General features: G+C 35.3%; 1 protein-coding gene across 6 annotated transcripts in view; it reads left to right on the top strand.

The window, feature by feature from the left end:
* Positions 1 to 20631, top strand: part of LOC149687029 (uncharacterized) — a 219674-nt gene that overhangs the window by 82740 nt on the left and 116303 nt on the right. For 3 of the 6 annotated variants that reach the window (XM_089869547.1, XM_089869544.1, XM_089869545.1), the window contains exon 1: positions 9500 to 9953. The exons of 2 other annotated variants lie outside the window; for them this stretch is intronic. The gene's annotated coding sequence lies outside the window, so the exon portion shown is untranslated. Of the gene's footprint in view, positions 1 to 9484; positions 9954 to 20631 lie in introns of those variants that run through there. One more of the 6 variants, XR_016383602.1, reaches the window with a different exon arrangement.

Below are 20631 nucleotides of genomic sequence, written 5' to 3'. Positions count from 1 at the left end.
ATTGAATAGACCGAAAATTAATTATGCCTTAGCTTAGCTATGGTACCTGAGAAAACACTGATATTTCCAAAGTCACTTACAGGGTATTATAATGTCCGTCGGTGTAAGCTTTCGTTATGATATAAAGTTGGACTAAAGATTGTGTCGCTATATTTCTACCATTTAATCAGAATGTAATGTCACAACCAGACCATCTTAAACTCGCTCGAATGCGTTGAAAGGCGTGGCTCTCTTACCGCGAGTTAAAATATGCCTTCTATAGTCATATCCTTGTATTATTACGATGAAAGACCGGGTAGGGTGCTAGTCCCTTCTGGTTTAACAATAGAATCTTTATTAGCTCAGATAGCTCTAAAATATCATGCACTAGTAGACGAGAGAGCTGAAACCGTTTCGGTTGGTAATCTGTATGCTCTATCGCACACTAACTTCTATGAAACATTTTAATACGGGTTGACGTTTGTAAACCACTGTCTAAAGTAACTTTGAGTTTCAAGGTGAAATTTATTTTTATTTATTTAGTTTTTTTTATTTTTATTTATTATTTTTTTTTTTTTTGAAGACTGAGATTCAGCTTTGCAGAAATGGTACATTTTGTTGAAAATTTTCGTTCTAGTTCCGTATCCCAACTATGTTATCTACTAGCCGTAAATGTTGTCTGGAAGAGTACCACACTTTATCATTGTAATGCACTCTTACAAATGCCCAAGATTGCGTTAGGTGAATTTGTAAAGCTCTTATTGTAAGCATATACTGGATAAATTTGAACTCCACAACCTTGTCACCATCAGGATTTAATAATGTCCAATGCAGAAGCGCCTATAGGCTTAGCTTGAAATTTTATCCAAAGGAAACTATTTTAACAAAGTTAAACTGGGGTCGGTTTCAATTAAAATAAAATAGAATAGTGTTACGCAACTTCCACAGTATACTGTAATAGCCTATGCCTGCACGTTCATTGTTTAATTTCAAACGCCAGAATAGCTGTAAACAATGGCTCACCGAATTGATTGAAGAATGTATGCCTTTAGATTAGTGCTTTGGAGGAATACAAAAGTTTTTTCATCGGGGAGGTTTCTGTTTCACGCTTTAGGAATTTTTGAAATTTGAATAATTCGGGTCAGGGATCTAGGCTTAAGATCATCATTACAAAGAGCGAGGGAAGATAAAGAACATCATGCACTACATACTACCAGGGTCAAATATCACCATTCGGGGAGCGTTTTGCTTATTTGCTTTACGTATATGCTCTTAAGTTTCGTCTATGAATATAATAGGTTAAAGAAAATAAATATTATTGTTTATAGTATTTCGTATTTAGATTTTGAAAGGTTTCAAATACTTCATTCAAAAGAGTAACTAAAAAATAATAATTCTTTTGTAAGTACCAGCTTTCATACCAGAAATACTTGAATTATCAAGAAAATACTCATTTGGAGCATACTGTAGGTCAAAAATATTTGACGCGTCATTCTGTCCGAATTTCTTCTTTCCCGTCTGTGGAAAAGGAAAGTGACAAAGGGCTAGTTCGTCTGTGACGGCTGAGAAACCCAATTTAAGTGCCGTCTTTTTGTCTCACTAAAGTTGGAAAAGTTTCTCGGATTCTTATTTTTATTGATCCATTTTTAGTGGGCCAATATTATTGTTATTTTTCAAATTGGACATCGCCTAGAGTTTTGAAGCTGGAATTTAACAACTATATGTGAGCCAAACGGTACGACCAGGAGCAGATGACAAAGGAGTCTCGGACGCTAGCTTCCACAATGTAGAGGGCAATGGTACCCGCGTACGTCACAGCTGTAGTGGTATCGTTTGCCATAGAGGCGCTATCAGACAGAATAGCAGACGATGCTTTTGGTGGATTATATCTGGCACCAAAGGCTGCTGGGAATTTTTTTTGTAATAACGGACTAACGGTGGCTACTGAGGTTCATCTTATCCGTTCGCGACATAAATATACACAATATAATTACTTTATTCAAACAGCTGTAACCGTTGTTGTTAAGATAAAAGATAAGGCTACATTTTGTGACTTTAAAACTACTAAATAGTCAAAGTACGTCCAAAATAGTAGAGAAATACATCAAAAGCCAGGTAAGCGTAAGCCAAGGCTTAATTAACAATTTGTGCCCACTGGAATGATTGGACTCGGGTTTTAAAAAGATAAAAGCAAGGTTTTAAAAGATGCCGAAACACAATGTTATATATGTGTTTTAGGGCCAAAATATTCCGTATTTCTTTTGAATTAATTGACTGCTACAAGAGGTTGGAAAACGATATCACTATCTCTTACTTTTTGGGTTTTAAAAGATCGTGAGTGATTTCTTTTCCCAACCTCTTTAGCTATCAATTAATTCAAGAAGAAATCTAGAAAAATTTGGTACTGAAACATATTTTAGTTTTTTAATAGTGCACATACGTTACTCCCTGGGCTTTTCATTATCAATTTTAGTCCCAAAAATGACTAAAACGCCGTTGAAATCCATTTTTTAACTCTAATACTCGTTAAGCCTATACTAATTATAAGCAGACCATACGTATTTATAAAGAGAGGCTGCAGACGTGATTTCCCAGATCTCCTTTCGCGACTTTGCAGCCACACTATTGGTTGGAAAATAAAGCTCAAATTTCCTATGAGAGGTGGCACTGGCGTAATGATTTCGGTTAATAATCGTGACGTTCGCGGATCCCATTGCCCTCTACATTATGGAAGCTAGCGTCCGAGACTCCTTTGTCATCTGCTCCTGGTACGACGTAGCTCTTGAATTTGTTGTTATATGAAAAATGTGTTACTTAACATAGAGCACCTATACTCTTGACCGTTTATATAGACAGCAACAGTCATATTCTCCTTTTCCTTGTATTTCTATATCATGTTGCTGGTTTAACACTTTCCCTTCTCACAAGATCATTTCTTATATTTTACAGAATATCAAAGAGAATCGGAACGTTTTAACTTCGAGTTATAAACGTCTGGTATATTCCACGTAACTCATATAAGCCTAACTTAAACAAACCATAATATTTTAAAACAAAGCAGATGCTTCTAACATTTCCCAATATAACGCAACACAAATATTCGGGTGGTCTGGACTCCCCATATTCAGAATTTAAAGAAGAAATGCAAGCTAAACCTTTTATTAGATTAAATATCAAAAATGTTTAGCTAGAAACAAAGTGGGTATTCATGTATTCCTTGCTTAACTTAGTTGTCATTTTGAATAGGATATTTGCATTACCATATTAAATGAGGTATCTCCAACCAAAGTAGCAAGCGCGATGTTTGTATTTGCCTTTGGCTTTGAAAGAGCGGCAGCTTTACACCTTGGAATAAAACCCTAAGACGAACATCCTTATATTTTATATCCTTGTACATAATTTAAATATGGCGCTTTTCGGAAAGGCCGTTTGGAATTATCACCTAAATTGCGTTATCTAAGAACCATTTTATTTGGAAAAACAAACTTTGAAAAATTACGTTGTATCCCAGAATGTTTCCGTTGTAATTAGTTACATAGTTTTTACATTGCATGTATTCTTTACAAGATTTTAGGAGACCAAAAAACAGAAAAAAAAAAGATTTGGTTGGGGGAAGTGGCGGATCTTGTTTGTAATTATACCAGCGAGGGTATAAAGAGCTAGGATCCGCCTCTTTCTCTCTTGAATCTTCATTATTTCGCTGGCCGTAATTTACTTAATGTCTCTCAAGGGCATCGGATGAGGAGAGCCTATAAAATAGGGAGACACTTCAGACTGTTTATGTTATAGGCTAGGTAGGTAGATCGACCCTCTTGTACAAGCGCGTATATAAATGACCCGCGTGTAGCGCATCTGCAGGAACAAGAATTAATTGTGAACGGATAATTTTAATTCCAACTGGAGTGAGATCAAGAAACAGTTGAATTGAAGAACTTTATTGCCTTTACATTCGAGGGAAAAGAACATTTGAACAAACAACTTAGGAAATTAAAAATACTTTTTATATTTCTCAACATAAATGTTTCAAGTAAATACCTCCCAAAATTGTCAATGCGGAATGCGGCGTTTATATTTATATTCAAAATACAAATTCTAGAAGGATTATCTAATAATGAAGAAAGTTATATGACAAACTTATACGGATTTTGATGTACATACGTTTCCCAAAAACGATCATTCACTCAAACAGGGTTGGCACGTTTTTGCCAGGGGTGGAAAAAACCGCGCGGCAAAAACCTTTTTGCCGCGGTTTTTTCCACTTTATGTGGAAATAACGAACTAAAATTTTAAAAATAAAAATATTCGGATTTGAAATGAAAATAAAACGTAAAAAATTCTACCATAATTGTATAGGCTTATGAAGTGGGTTACATTCTCAGTATAAAATGGAGAAAAAAACCGCGTGGCAAAGAACGTTTTGGCTTTGATATACAAATAAATGAAAAATCAGTCCTTATTTTTCGCTCAACACTATTTTTTTCAACTCACTAATTTTGAGTTTTCGAATCAGATTAAAGCTAGAAACTGCTTAAAAATTATTGTTTAGTTATCAAATGCGAAGCAACCAGGATCATTGGAATGTGAGCAAAATTTCATAGGTTGTAAGTTTAAAGTGGATTTAACTCGAACGTTTAAAACACAATAAATGTTATAAAACTGATTAAGATTGAGACATATTAGCTGTTGGGAGACATATAATAACACGAATGACAAATATAAAGCCAAAGTTAGCATTTCTAATTATCATTTCAATAGGGGAAAGGTTTTTGCAACTATTTGCCGGTTTTTTCCACTTTTTGCCACGTGTCCCCGGCAAAAACTAGTTTTTGCCGGATTTTTGCCAACCCTGCGTGACTCAAAGGAGTTTGATTTGAAGCTTAACCGAGGGTCCGACGAAATCTCTTAATTATTTAGCAAAGTAACGAAATCATTAACTTTCGATAAATAATAACAGAAGGGAATAAGAGAGAAGGGAGACATTAGAGCCTGCTATGGTAACGAGAGTCCGACCAACCTCAAGAAAACCGCGAAAACTTTGCGCAAGTACACAGCTTTTACCCAATTTACTGCAAATATAGTTCTTTAAGTTCTCCGCGGTATCAGGCGGCCTATTTGTCTGCTAGATTTTCATTCTCCAAAGGCTTAGGGCTGTCGATGTTTCGCTCTTGTGTAATTATAACCTCAAGTATGTATTTTATTGAAACTAATTTTTTATTTTTTAATATTAATTCAGAATAATTAGTTTTCATCTATTTATTACCTTCAAATTATCTGATTATGGTATGTTCTCAATTCCCGTGCATCTAAATTAATTGCACAGCTTGATTTCGTTTATCAACATGAAATTCGGCCATTTTTATCTAATTCAATGTAAAGTTGTAAACAAAACTACTTTTTATACGTCAACCGAGACGTCACCTTCTTATGTGACGTCACAGCTACGACAGAAGTTAGATAGCCAATCAGTGAAGGGTAGTTGATTTGAGGTTAGTAAGACTGTTGTTACGAGTGTAAAGCATTATGGAGATATAAAGTGTGTCCCTTCTCTCTTATTCCCTTCTGATAATAATAATACCTCGATTGCAAGATGTGAAACCACGGGAATCGAGCCAAATAGCCCGTGTTTAGGCAATTCAACTGAGCGAAAATTAGAAAAGTGTATTGATTTTTCACATTTTGAATTACCAGTTATTAGCTCTGATCACTGAAGGATCAATACTTTAATAGGTAAACCTGAAACGAACACAGCAATTCAAGATCGATTCAGAACGTTAAACATTTCAAACAGACCTGGAGTTAATGGTATCCGGAAAAACAAGGAAAACGTAACACTGAAATGTATTTTAAATATTCTCTCTGAAGCTAAAGCAAACTTAAAGCACAAATCTCTAACACGGTGAAAACATTTCTTCTAAATCTAAACGAAGCAAAACTCGGGGAGTTTAAAACTCAACCAAACTCGTTTCCGGTGTATCGTGTACGTTTTGTGGTGCTGACATAACCCAAACAATAGGGGCGGTTTAGCGTTGGCCCAAACTCCCCCTTCCCAAAACTCTGGTCCTTCGTTCAATTTTTTGAAGATGAGATGGTTGGGTTAGTCAGTGATGAAATAAAAACTAAACAACACCGAAAAATAGCATCAGGAAATACGTTAACAAATATTTTATTCGACCTTTGCAATATCACATGCACAATAATAATTCCACATTCATAATTTGTAACTTACTTGCTTCTTACACCAAAGAAATTAATTGGTTTCTCACTGTTATTAAAGGAAAAGTGCAGTAACACAACATTATACCTTAAAAGAACGGCCTTTTTCTAAATATAAAAGGAAATAAATGAAAAATATAAAGGTTATCTAATTAAAAAATATTTAGCATTTAATTAGTCTTAAAAACGAGGACTACTGTGCCGCCATTGGTTTAGTGGCGTCTGCTAAACCGAACATCTTACCCTTATATCTCGGCCTGTGAGAAGTTACCATAATCCATAGTTACTATAGTAAATCGAAATATACCGTTTCCACACTGCTCTATACTTTCTGCCCCTCTGATTTAAGGAGAAGATAATAGGAGTCAGGGCCTTAATGTTATTTACGCGAAAACCTTTCTTGTGGTCTTACTCGTTTCAAATGAAAGTAAATGATAAGGGAGTGCGTTTATGGAGATTTAGAAGAACAAATATTCATAATAATACTTCTTATTACCATATAAATTCATGCACATAAATGACAGCTTTTATTGTGTTCATTGACGGCAGATTAGTTAGACCAAAGTCAACTATGAAATTAAGCTTAAAACATGTAGTGATTGTAGTCAAAAGCGTACATAGCAAATTGTATACAGCAAAAGACTGATAATTTTCAACACGCCTTTCGTGAACAAAAAAATCGGGAAAACCTCATCCCTAAAAACGTAGCCAGTAAGGCTAAATTTCAAAATTTGAACTATTAGAGGCAACTGAACCCAGGGTTGCCCGTTAACATATTTTTGTTCCTGTTCGAACCGCCATTGTAAAACTTGGAGGCATGTTTAATCCTAAAAGGCTAAAAGCCCGAGTACAAAGTATAGTCGTGAACCAGAATACTGAATATTAGTGAAATCGGTTGAAAGGTAGAAACATTATTCCGTTAGGAAGGTTTTCTACATTCATACATAACTGTAGGTGAAAGCCATTTCTATCTTCACCCTTAAAACTTATCCATTCGATTTTCACAACCCTATATGTCCACTCTAAAGAAAACTAAGGTGTATGATTTTGTGAATATACTGTTTAAAGGACCGTGACGGTTTAAGCAGTCATGTCCAATTCATGGACCAGAAGAGTCGTTCGATACTTGTAAATCAGCATTTTGATTTAAAAATTTATGTTAATAATAACAAGCTAGCTTGCAGTTTTGATGGGCGAGGCCAACAGAGTGTAAATGAAAATCTTTACATGTTTATAGGCCTAAGCCCGAATTGAAAATTTTAAATTATTTTGACAAGATAAAAGTGTCTGTCGATCAAAATTCACTGAAATGACAATATGAAGTATACCTTTGGTCATTAGATTTCAACTTCAAAATAGATGGAAATATTTATGAAATTGGGAAGCAACAGGAATGACAGCATATACTAAGTCCTAAAGTGAAACTTAGCTCACCAAGTAGTCTTTATTTTTCGCTACTATTGAATTTATTATTAAGTTGATGTTTGAATTTAAAACCATAAGAACCCTACCAATCTTAGGGTTACGCTTTAATTAGGAATACGCCCAGTTCAAAAGAGCAATTATTCGTATTTTTAATATTTTGCGAATCATTCTGAGTGCTATCCTCTTGAAAATGTGTGAATTGAATTTTTCCTTAGAAATCGCACGGTGACCTTTGAATTCAAATATTGCGGGCTATAGATGAAATTCTTGAAATGAAGTTCGGTTATGGCGCATATCTTTGAAATATACTTATAAAAAATTACCAAAATCATTGAAGTCTTTGCTGAAATACTGTTTTAGCGACCTTACCCCAAGTCCCTTCGCTCCCTCTTTTCTCTCTCTTATTTTGTAAATAAAATGACGGTAAAATTTTAAAAGCGTTACCCACTCGTTTTGTTCAATTGGTCCACCCAAGGATTATTTAAAATGTCATTTTAAATAGACATTTTAAATAATCCTTGGTCCACCATAGGGAAAAGAAATCTGTTTAACTTTCAAAATACTTTTCAGTTTTATTTTTTGATGTGCATCATCTGTAAAAGCAGAAGTGAGATGAGACCAGAAGTACTGAGCTAACCAAATTCTTCACTCGGCGAAAGTGAATATTCTTGATAACACACCAACGGTTGGCCATCTAGTGGCGGTTTCAAAATTTCCCCTCCAAAACGTGAGACGCTCGCGGTGGTAGACGGCCGAACTAGATTCAAGCACTCGCGTCCGTGTTCCGCGGCTTTAGGTTGAGGGGAAGGGGTAAGAAATGTTTTTGGAACTCGACCAATTTTTTTCTCTCTAGCGTAGGCGAGATGGAAGCGGCATAAAATCCTCAAATTTGTTCACGAGTGCCAGGATATACTACCAATGCTAGAGCCCTTCACTTCTGGTAAAAGTTATAAAATGCTTATCTTAACTGTTAATCCTTCAGTAACAATAACTCAATCCCTAGAAATCCCTTTTCTAGTTTTCTTCCATAGGAAATCTAAATTCTGAAAACAGACATACTTTTCTCTCATCAGCAAAAATGCTGAAAAAAAAAGAAACCTTTTTAACTAGTTTATTTACGACCATTTCGTTAGAATAAACATATGATAACCTTTCTCGTGTAATTTAAACATAATACTCGTTAAAGTATCTAGGGTGAAATGGGCGTGGCCATTATGTTAGCAATGAATATCTAATTGTCATATTACCCTTTCTACATTGTGGGTCAAAGAAGGGCGGTGCCTATCTACCTGGCTGTTTACCTTTTCAGTGGAACATTAGAAGATGCGTTGGGTTTCAGCCCTTTTTAGCGCGGGAAAGAAATTACATTAAATAAAATGCGCAAGAAAAGAGCCTATTGATTGATTTAAGGTCATGCACGTCATTGTCATACAAATAAAATGGTCGCACGTATTGGGCGTAAAACGCTAATCATAAGTGCTATAAAAAGTTGTTCAAATTAACAAAAGAAATTTGGTAAGCTACATAACGACTTAAATATAAACCTATCCAAGTCGTTTAATTTACTTCCAAGTATTTAAGTAAAATCCCTGTATTCGAATTAAATTCAAGGTATTTCAGAAGGCTCTGACTCTAGATCAGTGGACAGACTTTATACCTTTCAAAAATAATTTCTACCGACCACAACAGCCTACGCTACCAAACCTCTTCCAGCCGTAGGTCCCATTGCTGGCTCGCCGGATGAAGTAGAAGTGGGGGGATGGAAACTTTGACTGCATCGTCCCCTCTTCAGCTAGGTTTCCCGCCAAACACTAGAACTTTGGACCCTCCCCACACGCGTAAAGTACTCCTACGCTCGCTCTATCACGGAGGGAGACCTGGGACTCGGAGTCTGGGAAAGAGAAACCAAGCGAGCGAAGCTTAAGCTCGGCTCCGTCCGTCAGTTGGTAAACAGACTGTCGATCGGAACGGTAGTTTTCAGATTTTCTCTTTCTCTTTTATAAGTTGTTACTAGCGGGTTTTGGCGCTCCGGCCCGAAGCCGTAATTTTACAGTTAGCATTTTGCATAAAATCGAACTTTACGCGGTTTGACTTCATTGTGCATTTAATTAAATTCAACGTTATTGGACCTTTCGCGTTGTAGGTCCACTGTTAAACCGAGTTTAATCGGATTTTGGTGGCGAAATATACGGTTCAAGAAATTTGTTTCGCATATGATACAAGAGTGTAATTTCAAAAAATGCCAAACATTTTTGGAATTTAAACTTGGACTGTTTCGTTATAGTCTTGTGTATATGTGGATCCACTTTTAGCTATTGTGCGGCGATGTTTACAAGGTAGGGATATTTAAAATAATAATTTTTTCAGGTATGTTTTTTGTGGTAAAATAATAAAGTTAACAGTTTCGGTTGGTCAGCGAGGTAGGGGACACATTTATTTAATTAATTAAGTTGTTGTTTTCAAACTGAAACTAAACCCTAAAACAGACAAATGTGTTGCGTGGACGTGAACGGTAACTGGTTATCTTTCCATGTTCTTTAACACTGAAGGATAGGAAGCTAGATTTGACAGTTTACCTTACATAATTTTGACATAATGTCGTAAGTGCTGGATTATTGACAATTCACAATTTTTGTTCCATTTGCCCACCGATATCTACTCGTAGACGGTTTCGCACATTCTATATGACAGATCGCACGCTCAAAGTTTTCGATCTAAAAATACGGTCGAATTTACTCATCCAATTATACGCACCAGTGCGAGTTTATCGGGTGAGGTTTATTATTTGGTAAAATCGGAGAGACCAAGGCTTATAAGGAAAAAAAAACAGTCTTGCTACAGAAATGGTCCTTTTTATTATAGAGAACAAAGATGAAAGCTAGTTACTAAACCCTTTCCAGAATTCAGAGTGCATTTGCCCAGAACTTCAAACTATCCACTTAACAGCAGACGAAAAAATAAACAAAAGGCGGAAGCTTTTCATTTGTCTCTCGATCGGAAGAGAATCCAGTCAAAGTAATGACGTCAGAGACAGATCCGGGGGAAATCTGGACCAGTCACATGAACCCCAATTTGAAATTTAACTTTTTTTGTCCCAAGCTTAATTTGAGATTGCCGAACGTAAAATTCACAGCCCAAAAATTGCAGCGAACCTTAACACTAGTATTATTATAACATGTTGAATATTTTCAACACAAAAATAGACATAACATTTGATTATTTAAGAATAAACATTAACATGATTTTTTCCGTGATTTAAAGAATGAGTTGAATAGGAAGCTTGCATTTTAATCCGTCACACCTTTGTCTTTCTTAGGTTTCATATTCTATACATTCACCCGTTTTGCTATATGTTTTGAATGAAACGGCATGAATTTGTTGACGCATATGAGTAATTAACTTTTGCTATAACCCTGGTAACGATAGCGGTTTGCGTTAATCCCGCGTGGTACAAACAGGCGATAGGACGAAGTGACGTTGAGGTATAAGAGTACGTAGTTTGGCAAAGACGCTCAAGAGTTTGGACTCCGTGGGGGTTGGATTATAAGTCCAACTCGTTTTTGAAAGTGACAACTGTAATATAGCAGTTATATATTGAAGGGAATATATGCGTATAGAGCTACTAGTATGTTGTCGTGAGGTCACACCCTTTTTTCGCTTACCTGGAGTCTGGTGACCATATTGAAAGTCGTCAGCTTTGGCTAAATAATTTAGTCTTCCAATAGCTCGTCTCCCTCGCGGTATCTCACAATTAATTTATTCATAGTAATATAAAGTCCGTGTTGTTAATTATTGTAAAAGGGATAGTGCAAACTATTTTAGCCACATTCCTTTAAATAATGCCTTAAGTTAAATAAACAATAAACAATTATAATTTATTAAATTAATTTTGCTACTTTGAAATTTTGATTATTATTCACCACCTTTTTACCTCTCCGAGTGACGTATGTCACGGAGAGGTTCTAATTTCGACGTGTCTGTCTGTCTGTCCGTCTGTCCGTTGTTACACCCACGTGACCGCGTTCGCAGTTTGCAAATCGGAGCAAACGTGTATTCAATTTCCAGACCGCATTTACAGCCCCGGAAATTGTATCCCACTTACAGGCTATTACTCCATTGCCTGTCTAACAACTCTGTTCATTTGTCCACCCCACATGGACACCAGTCTGAACTTACTAGCTTCTAAACACCACCATCTTCTAGTCTTTCGCCCATTCCACATGGACACCAGTTTCTACTTACGGGCTTCTAAACACCACCACCTTCTCGTCTTTGTCCATTCCAGATGGACATCAGTCTGTACACCTGGCTTCTAACACCACCATCTTCTGGTCTTTGTTTTTGTCCATCCCACATGGACACCAGTCTGTACACCTGGCTTCTAACACCACCATCATCCTTAAGGTTAAGACATACGCGGCGATCGGCTAGGGTTACGAGAAACGTCTAGCCTTCCAATGGAGGGGTCTTCCTCCAAGGTTCACGCAATTGCGATGTTCTTATCTACAGCTGCGGTTCGAATCCTTTATATACTACCTATTTTAGTAAGGCGAAGCAACCGGCGTATGCTTCATTTCAAACGCCAATATTAGTCAAGTCTCTCAAGAATGTTTAATTGTTCTTTTTTAAAGCGATGTAACGTTCAATAAGGCGAATAACTAACGAAGAAAATATTAAATATTAATTATATTTATTTTAATATTTAAGATAATCTTGTTTCTCAATTCAAAATTAATACGGAAAGAGTTAAAAAGCAGTCTATGTTATTGTCTGTGTGTGTCTGTCCGTTATTACACTAGTGCCGCAGTGCGCTGCGTTAGAAGTTCGTTTTGCTTTGATGTGTAAAGAAATCCTACAGAACCATAATATTCCCTTTATCCTTAATATAAAGTGAATATGATGAAATATTTTTCGTAATTATGATGCATTTAGTGCTTTTGTAGCTTTAAAGCTCTGTTTCATTTTGATATTCCAAAGATTTTTTTTAATATTATTATTTGAAATGGCTGTTTATATATTACTTATGCTATACTACATCTGTATATAGAACAATCCTTGGTTTAGTAATTCCATGAAGAAAGCTAAGCCCTAGACTCCGGTGGGCATATCTAGTATTACTTGCAATAAGCTTAGTGAAATATAGAGTAAATAATTAAGGCCTGAGGTGAAGTAAGCTTTGGGTTTTTGATTTTCGTGTCTGAAATGAAGAGACATCAACGGTTCAGAGTGAGCCGAAAGTTAAATACACTCTTAATTAATCAGGTTAAGATTTTATAATAGAAGAAAAGATGATGGTGGCAATTAGATTAGTAGGGCTAAGCTACAGAGTTTTTATTCTCTTTATGGTGCGCATTGACTATCAGTGCGTCTAGCTACAATTTAGCTTTGGTATTATTTAACGTTAACACTCATGTTGGCAAACTAAGAATATTGTTGAGGTGAGACGAGACGATAGTGTTTACACTGCTAACCAGTTGTGAATGTAGCTATCAGAATATAGGGTAAACAGCTGAAGCGTAGACTTCATTTCCTGTTCTTTAACTGATTTCCATGTGTCCAAGATTTATCCTTATTGGAAGTAAAATGTCGTCTGCTTTACTGTATATTCGCTATGCTTGGAATACTGCTTCAATATTTCGTAAATTTTTACTTCAAAAAAGAGAAATAATTCCATATCTAGGTAAATAACTTTGTAGTAGTAGACGTCTTGACTCGGAGAGGTAATATTTTGGTTTTCCCAACTTGTTTGTATTGAAAGAGGGGTACTTTACATCGTAAACACACGATTATACGGGGTTCATACAAACCTGGAAAAATCAGGGAAAAACCTCAGGGAAAACCCAGGGAAATTTAGATTTTTTATTAAAATTCAGGGAAATTTGCGTCAATCAGGGGCCGAGTAATTAAGCATAATCTTCATAAACATTCCCTCCATAGGGTTAACATTACACTAAATTTTGGAGGCTCATAACTCTGGTTCTAATAGAGATACGAAGATGTCCTTTTAGTATGTTTTAATCCTATTTGCCCCCGCCCCTCCTTCGTTAACATTGGCTCCATAGGATGCTCCATATACGGGAAAAACTTGGAAAATTCAGGGAAGTATATGGGGAAAAACCTGGAAATCTCAGGGAAATTTGTTTTCCAAAAGTTGTATGAACACTGTTATAAACTATATTCTTCTAGATTATTCCAGTTCATAAAAGCTGCTAAACCTAAATCTAAATTAAATTCACGAACCACAAATTATACACTTCACTTTTTTTTAATAATGCTTTTTTAAATACTTCACAACCCTAAAAGCTACTCCTGAAAAATAGTTTTGTTTCATGGAAGATATGAGCTGCCAGAAACTGATTTCTCACGCTCGAGGCTCGCAAACTAATCTAAATTTTTCAGTTACGAGCTAGCACCCCGATGATCTCGCAGACGGAATGGGCGGGGTAGTTGATTTTGTATCTCTAACACATTTTCCGGCGTATTATTATCCTGAAAATAAAAAAGAAAACCTTTTATTTCATATTATCTTAGAGAAGCCCTGTTCTTCTTCGAAAAAAAACGGGGCATTATTCCAAGATGTTTGTGAAAAGGAATTTTATATGTATGGCTTAGAATTTCTTAAAAACGTAAAGAAAAACGAAAATAAGGAGTATTTTTCACGGATCTCCTAAAACGATTCGACTTTTTAAACCTCCTGAAACCCCGGATTTTCTTGTTCTTATATTGAAAAATTTGAGTTTGAAAGCATTAGTTAGACCACGGCTGTAATCGCAGTAATAAGTCTTTCCATCTTTCATTTATTATTTATTTATCTTTCATTTTATTTATTTATAGTAGACTATTTATATGCTTATGAATTCAGTGAAATCTCCAACAAAAATTTCCTTGGGTAACACCATAAGTTTATAACTTATGTTCCATAAGTATGACAGTACTTCGTAATGCTGGAGAATTACTAAGCGCTAGAGCGAGAACGACGCGAGAAGTGACTATGCAGTCTATCTTCCTATTTAGCGCCCCACCAGGCGTCACGAGAATCTATGACGTTTTATCTACGTCACTTCATGACAAGCTCTCAGTAACTGGTGACAAACTTATGTAACATCTTTTGAACTTATGGTAATAGTAGATTTTACTTCTAGAGGTTACTGGACCAAATGACTTATGGATATGTTCTTTTTTTTTACTTTCAACTTTATAATTACTGTTCTCTATTCTGGTTTCTAAAAGTTAATTTCGAAATCTATTTAAAAGCATAGTGATCTACATAATTTATTGTCACTCATTTGAAATATCAGCTAAATCGATGGAAACTTTAATTGCTATACTTAAAATTATCACTTACAACTCTGGGTTATTTCAATAATAATTCAATGTAGTTGAAAGTAGTTGGCGATGGTTTAAAGATATGACCTCTAAACAACTAATATATCAACTTGTACTTAGTGTCATAGCGAAATCTTGTAGGCGATCGAATAGGGATTTTAAGTGGAAAGATAAATCCGATTACAATATAATATTTTCATGATGAGGATAACACTCAGATACCCAATGGTACTCCTCAGGAGCGAAAAGTATGGCCTATCGTAATTTTGTATATCATTTTTTAACCTTTTTTAAATTAAAACGTAGTTAAAGAACACTTTTCGTGAAAATTCCATTATTAAAGACCCCCGGATCACGTGTTTCACACATTTTAAAAATAATAAGAGCTAGCTTGTCGACTTGTTTTCGATTTAATGTTTTCTAGAAATATCTATCCTCTTTTATAGCACCATCTCTCCACGGAGAGATTGTTGTGCTCTTGAGAAGCCAAGGCTTAGGGGTTTGGCTGTAGATATACGAAATCTATGGGAGAATACTGCAAGCTCAAAGGGTCAACAATTGATTTTCCACATCGTTTCGTTCTATCTGATAGAAAAAAGAACCGCTGTTCTTGGCCAAACCATGGATCGTTCTTTTTTTTTTTCCTATTTTATTTTTGGTGTTTTTGGCCTAAAAACTTTAGAAAGATAAAAAAGCTAACCAATAAATCTTGACGTGTAACATTGGGAGAGGATATGGGTGTAAAAGGTTTGTGAGAGCAGATATATTACCATTCTCAAGACCGTGGTTTTTGAGATTTTATAGTTATTGCCCCGTAATATCCGCTATATTGCGATTGGTTTCAACGGGTTACCAGTTCTTAGATCGACAAGATCGTTTATATTAAACTAGTGAATTTCATTGTTATATCACGTATCTTCTATTTTTTAAATTTACATTCCCCAGGGGAATAATCCCAGGGAGCCCAGTGGTCCTATAATTCCTATAAAATCCTATATTTTTGGACCTGTCCTATCCTATGTTTTTGACTTAGTCGAAGTTTTTGTATAGTTAAGCATGAAATTTATCAAAATTTACCCCTTTTTTCAAGATCACATCTGATTAGACACCAAAATTGTGAAGCACGCTTCGCTCGCTCAGGATTTTTTATATGTTACATTTTAATTAAGTCCATCTTTTCAAAGTAAAATCCCATTTCCCCCATTTTTATTGAGATTTTTCTACATAGTTCAAGCCAAAATGGTGATATATATAATAAGTATTTTTATTCCTATATTTTCCTATAAAAACACACTTTTTCTCCTATAAAATCCTATAATTCCTTGAAAAAATCCTGTTTTTTCCTACAATGAATTTAAATTTTTGGCTGGGCTCCCTGTAATCCTCCCTCTGTTGTTATAGTCCTAAGTCAGGGTTGCCACGGGTCAGGGAAAACCTGGAAAAGTCAGGGAATTCAAAAATTGCTCCGAAAAGGTCAGGGAAAAGTCAGGGAATTTTAAAAATTTCAGCAAAGTCAGGGAAAAGTTAGGGAATTTGATTTTAGTTGGTAAAATTTCTGGGGATAAGTCTTTTTTGAAAGAGTAATGAAAGTTTCTCCTCATCCTCTCTTAACACAGAAAACTGTAGAGCAATCCTTAAAAATGTCTAGAATTGTTTTTATAAAGTAAATGCTCTCTAAAAATCTCTTAGACCATTATTTATAGTTAAAATGTTTCTTATTTCATTTTGGTGCAACAAATACATTGGAAAACTTAATGAAGAGAGTTTATTTAATTATAAGCGTGCTGTAAACATTTACTTCTTCGGCCTAAAAAGGTCAGGGAAAATCTCAGAAAAAGGTCAGGGAAAACCTGAAAAAGTCAGGGAATTTGGTTTTGAATATTTCGTGGCAACCTGTCCTTGGTTTTTTTTTAGTTTATGACACCTAACCTCATTTCCACACCATGGTTAATCATCCTTTATCTTTTAATGACATATACGTATTTAAAATGTATTTAAACCGCTCATATTAAAGAAAGAGTTAATTGACAAGACAACCATTTTTTTTTATTCGATACAGACCTAATAAAAGAAAATAAAGTTTCAAAGTTGACGTGATAAGCCTAAGGCCCATTTTCGGCACACAGCGCGTGTGTTTTCATATTAGTAACCTCTAACCAATTACAAAACCAGTCACTCAGTCAGAAATGAAAAGGACGCGCTCTCTCACGTGGTGTCTTGGTCGATAATAAGTTTTAGGTCCCTGGACGACGGGATTAAAGGCTCTTTCAGACGATCCAACTTTTTGACTCAGCTCGATGGTTCAAAATGTTGTATCAACTTGCCCAACTTTTGAAGGGAAAAGTGAAATAAATCCTTCCTTTTCACACGACTAAACTTACCGCCACCTACCTTGGCACTTACTAAATAACACGCGAAAAAGGCTTTTTTTGTAATTCATTTTGATTGGCTGGAGAAATGAACTTAAAAAGTTGAGTCAGCAAATATTGGATCACTGATCCAATTCTTCCTAGTCAACTTTTTGGTGACTCAACTCAAAAAGTTAGATCGTCTGAAAGAGGCTTAAGAAAATGAAAATTAGTCTTAGCGTGTTAACTTCTGAAAATTTATATAATAATTTTTATTCGATTTAGACCTCATAAAAGAGCATCATAAAAGTTTCGAATTTGACGTGATAAGCCGGAGGTCCATTCTTGGCACACAGCGCCTGTGTTTTCACAATAGTAATCTCTAACCAATTACAAAACCAGTCACTCTCTGAAATGAAAAGGACGCGCTGTCTCACGTGGTGTCGTGGTCGATAATAAGTGTTAGGTCCCTGGGCGACGGGATTTAGAGAATGAGAATTAAACTTGCCATGTTAACTTCTGAAAATTTATATAATATTCACAGAAACGTTTGGTAAGTTTTATTAATGAATTTCCGTGTTCTTTCATCAGTTTATATCGCTTCAAAAACGGTTATCGGGACCATTTCACTCTCCCTTTATTATAAAATGTTTGATGGTGTGGCCAGGGAGCCCAGTGGTTCCTTAATTCCTATAAAATCCTATATTTTTGAACTTGTCTTGCATTATCCTATAATTTCACGAAAGGTCCTATAATATCCTATATTTTTGACTTAGTCGAAGTTTTCATATAGTTTAGAATCAAATTTATCAAAATGTACCTCTTTTTATCAAGATCGCATTTGACTAGACACCAACATTGCTGAGCTCGCTTAGCTCGCTCAGGATTTATTGTAAATTATATTTTAATTAAGTTCCTCTTTTCAAAGTAAACATTTTTTTTTGAGATTTTTCTAGATAGCCAAAATAGGATTATATACGAGTATTTTTATTCCTATTTTTTCCTATAAAAACACACCTTTTCTCCTATAAAATCCTATAATTCCTTGAAAAAAGTCCTGTTTTTCCTATAAGGAATTTGAATTTTTGGCTGGGCTCCCAAGAGTGGGTTAGCGGTGGCCTATGAGTGAAATAAAAGCGTAGTGAACTAGCTTTAGACAGAGGGCTACAAATTGGAAACCAGCCGGTGAAAATGACCTATTAATCATGTTTTTTTGAAAATCAATGCTAAATCAGCTGTTACTAACACACGTTCATATACCCTCTCTTTTTTATTATGACATTGAGGTTCGTCCTACAAAAGATGAATAATTTTTTAACCTTAAGATCACAATGAGTCTAATTATTACTCGAATCCTAATAATTTTTCGCTTCATAGCATTTTAAGTTGTACATACAATACTTAAAAGGAAGCCTGTAACAAGGAAATGATCGGGTTCAAATCTGGATGGCCAATGATATAAAGTTTTGTATTACTGATTTTTTATATATTTTGTGCAAACGATATGGCTTTTTCATTATTTTAATAATGCAATAATAAGTCGTGATAAGTCTTATTTAAAATGCACTTTCGCTTTAAAATCGGTTAACTCTTGAAATAATTAAAAACGAGATTCACCTAAAAATCGATTTGATATTCGAAATGCGCGAGAATTATTTTTGTCTCCTTCTGAGCCATAATTACGATGAAGCTCTGGCGGGTCGTGTGCTTCAATTTAAAGTTTCAGACTAGGCTTAGCAATAATAGTGTGTATAAGGTTGGGTTTAAGCCTAAGTCTCATTTATTGTATACTTTTCACCTTCTACGTCACAGGAAGCAAACATGAACCTCTGGTAGGGCGAAACTATGAAGATTTTACGTTGAGGGAACATGATTTATTTTTAAAAAAACATTATTGTGTATATATTTACTAAGTAATATTCATGTTTAATGACGAATTTAAAATGACGCTTGCCCTTTTTGTGAATGCAAATTATGGATTTTTGCTTCACCTTTTTGATTTTAATGGACGAAACACTTGAATGACGTTAGATAATGCAAGGCTTCAATGCACATATTTGTACTTGCGTACGGAATTACTGCTCGACTTTTTTATGTAAAGTATTATAAACTAATTACTTTATTTCTAGAGGTAATTTTGTGGTTAAAGTTTGAAATTATAACCTAGTTATTTAATTCTTTGCAAGTTTTATGGACATGTATCCACAAAATATCGTCTATTATCGTTTGAAATGGAATTATGAAAACACGTCTTCATAGTATTCACTTCAACATTTTTTTTCTTAAATTGTCAAAATAACACCTCAACAAAAATCGACACATCCATTTGTGACTAGGGATGAGTAAAAACCACGAGAGTACGGATTTGGGTTAGTTCTAATCTAGACTAACACACATTTTAGAAAGTAAATTAGGCAATTCGATGTTAAAACCTATGAACCCTTGTAGAGAAATATGATACAATGACAGCACTTACGTCGGCAGCTTAGTTTGATCATCGATTAATTTCGACAATGCATTATACCAGAAGTGAGATGAGACCAGAAGTACTGAGCCTGTCTGAGCTAACCAAATTCTTCACTCGGCGAAAGTGAATATTCTTGATAACACACCAATGGTTGGCCCTCTAGTAGCGGTTTCTTAATTTTCCCTCCAAAACGTGAGACGCTCGCGGTGGTAGACGGCCGAACTAGATTCAAGGAGCCGCGTCCGTGTTCGGCCGCTTTAGATTGAGGGGAAGGCGGTAGGAAATGTTTTTGGAACTCGACCAATTTTTTCTCAGTAGTGTAGGCGCGTGGGAAGCGGCATAAAATCCTCAAATTTGTTCACTAGTGCCAGGATCTACTATCAATGCTAGAGCCCTTCACTTCTAGTCTCATCTCACTTCTGATTATACTTACATGAGCGGCGTACTTTGACATAATATTGTTATAACTTAGGCTGTAATGTTTAATTACTATTATTTTTAATTAGAGTTATTTATAGATTGTAATTTTCCGCGGAGTATTCATAAAAAAGTGTAAGCTTTCGTTGGTACATGTTTTGCTAATTATTTCTGCGTGGGTTCTCCCATGAGAAATAGAGAAATATTGTAATCACACGGTCGGAAACCGCATAATTGAACCATGTTGTATAAGCCGGGCGCAACAACATATTTTGATGTAACCAAAATAGAGTTTGCCCTTGGAACGTTTTGTTATATGTTTCAGTTTCGCTTTACAGCAGCCTATAAAAATCGCAAATTATTTAAAATGGCAGGATTATTTCATTCTTGTACCCCTTAATCTTAAAGACTTTAAGTTGCATAATAATACCGTCATTGAAGATTTTATAATAATTA

Source organism: Phalangium opilio, unplaced genomic scaffold (genome assembly GCF_054372755.1).
Source record: "Phalangium opilio isolate 3A_F unplaced genomic scaffold, DU_Popi_V2 ptg000031l_1, whole genome shotgun sequence".
Classification (NCBI taxonomy): Eukaryota; Metazoa; Arthropoda; class Arachnida; order Opiliones; family Phalangiidae; genus Phalangium; species Phalangium opilio.
Note: the sequence above shows the minus strand (reverse complement) of the source record. Positions and strands in the feature narration are given on the sequence as shown.